This window comes from Chrysochloris asiatica, unplaced genomic scaffold (assembly GCF_000296735.1).
Source record: "Chrysochloris asiatica unplaced genomic scaffold, ChrAsi1.0 scaffold00208, whole genome shotgun sequence".
Classification (NCBI taxonomy): domain Eukaryota; kingdom Metazoa; phylum Chordata; class Mammalia; order Afrosoricida; family Chrysochloridae; genus Chrysochloris; species Chrysochloris asiatica.
Window position 1 is genome coordinate 1,611,786 of NW_006408726.1, and position 2,635 is coordinate 1,614,420.

General features: G+C 37.7%; 1 pseudogene; it reads left to right on the forward strand.

Moving 5' to 3' along the window:
- The first annotated feature begins 212 nt into the window (after window positions 1–212).
- Window positions 213–776, forward strand: LOC102830420 (annotated as a pseudogene).
- The last annotated feature ends 1,859 nt before the right edge of the window (window positions 777–2,635 follow it).

Consider the following 2,635-nt stretch of genomic DNA (forward strand, 5'->3'; position numbering starts at 1 on the left):
CTTCAAACTTTCCTCTGATGCTCAAAAAGATGATCATCTTTTAGTGTTTGTGTTCCTTATCTTTGTTGTACAGGTCTGAGAAGGACATCTACCTCATGTTGCATCATAACAAGTAAGCCATTTGTTGAAGATAATTAAAAAATGGTTGCAGTTCTCTTCCTGACTAGTGACCTGACTAATGCTTTTGGTACTGCAACTGCTGATAACTAAAGATGTATTCAGAAACTGCAAAAATTGTACAACCTGCTCCCAACTTCAAAGCTACAGCTATTATGCCAGATGATCAGTTCAAAGATATAATCTTGTCTGACTACAAAGGAAGATATATTGTGTTCTTTTTTTATCCTCTTGACTTCACCTTTGTGTGTCCCTCTGAAATCATTGTTTTCAGTGATGGGGCAGAAGAATTTAAGAAACTCAACTGCCAAGTGATTGGTGCATCTGTGGATTCTCACTTCTGTCATCTGCCTTGGATCAACACACCCAAGAACAAGGAGGACTGGGACCCATGAATATCCCTTTGATATCAGACCCAAGCACACAATTGCTCAAGACTATGGGATCTTAAATGTGGATGAAGGCTTCTCATTTAGAGGACTCTTCATCATTGATGAAAAAGTATCCTTTGACAGATCACTGTATATGACCTCCCTGCTGGTTGCTCTGCAACTTTCCAGTTCACAGACAAATATGAGGAAGTGTGCCCAGCTGGCTGGAAGCCTGACAGTGATACAATAAAGCTTGATGTCCAGAAGAGCAAAAGTGCACTTCTCTAAGCAGCAGTGAGTGCTGGGCTACTTTAATGCCAGGTGGCAGTGAGCAGCCCTGAGGAAAAAAACAAAACCTCTTTTGTAATTTGTTTATGCTTCTAACACAAAGCCTCAGACTGGGTTGGGATGTGGTATGATAGGACAAATCTTTCCTACGGGAGTTGAGTGGCCAACTTTTCTTTTCACCCTGGTGGAAATGGCCTTGAGCTGTGCTGTGGGACAGGCCCGCTGATATGTATCATGTATTAGTAATGCAGCATGAACCCATTGATCTTTTGTAGTTTCTATTAAACTTGACTGGATACCTTAATGTGTCTTCTTCATTTTAAGGGATATTTACCTTTTGACTTTAAGAATAATTTGCTCTTTGCCTTCCCTCTAAAGGGGGAAAATGAAGAGGACTGAGGGCTGCTGCAGAATCAGGAAATTGTATTGTGGGGAAATTCAGGAAACAAAACAGAACTATTACATTTAAAAAAGAAAAAAAAAAAAAATGTTGCAGCAGTACACCGACAAAGAACTGTTAGAAATTTAAGCCTAATTCATAAGATCATATGGAACCAGGAATAAAATTACTGGTACCAAATAGATCATGGCTAAAAGCAAAGAATATCATAAAGATGTTTACTTGGTTTTTATTGACTATGCAAAGACAATCAACTATGTGAACCAAATGAAGTATGAATAACACTTGATTGTGTTCATGTGGAACCTATACATAGACAAAGAGTAAGTCCTGCAAAGAAACCAAGGGGATACTATATGGTTTAAAATCAGGAAGTGTATGTGTTAGAGTTGTATCCTGGATGTTCATCAATCTATGTGCTGAGCAAATAATTCAAGAGGCTGGACTATATGAATAAAGCATCAGTATTTGAGGAAGCCTCATTAACAAATTGTGATATACAGATTACCTTACTTGCTGAGTGCGAACAGGACTTGAAATAGCTGCTGGTGAAGATCAAAGAATACAGCCTTCAGAATAGATTACAACTCAATGTAAAGAAAATAAAAATACTCACAAATGGACCCGTTAAAAGCATCATGAAACAGAGAAAAGAGATTGAAATTGTTAAGGATTTCAATTTACTTGGACCCAGCATGAAAACTCATCTAATCAGCAGTCAAAAAATCAAGTGATGTATTGAATTGGGTAGATATGCAGCAAAAGATGTTTTTAAAGTGTTGAAGAGCATAGATGACACTTCATTTATTTATTACGTTTTTATTGTGAATTGAGTAAAAGTTTACACAGCAGATCATCAATTTCACATTTAACAAATATATACCTTGTTTCATTACAATGATTATAATTCCCTCCATGTACCATCAGATAACAGTATTTCTCTCTACTCACTTTAGCTTTTTAAAAAACAACAACAACAACAACAACACTCAGGCATATATAATAATTTACACCAAAGGGCACATTCTGCAAGTTTGCCTCCTGGCCACCAGTTCTCAATCCCTCTCTTCCCATGAATCTAGAGTCCTCAGCTGCTCCCTCTCTCCATGTCCTCATCTCTGCCTCCAACTCTGGTGTCACTACTTCTCTGGATAAGATCCCACAATCCACTTGTGCTCTTCTCCCTTGATGGTCCTACGATCCTTTGTTTCTGGACTGTAAGATGAACTACTCTCCCATTTTTGTTATAAAACTTCCACCTTTACAAATTGTGGCTGTCACAATTAATCATGATAACTATTACTCACTATTGAATCATAAGAATATTATCCCCATCTCTTTTAACCAGACCCATCTAGACAAGCTGAAAGCACTTCAGTGGATACTCTTTCTTCCTCCCACACTCTTAAACTAAACTCCCTCTTGAAATCTAATAAGCCAGTCACTTCATACCTTTATT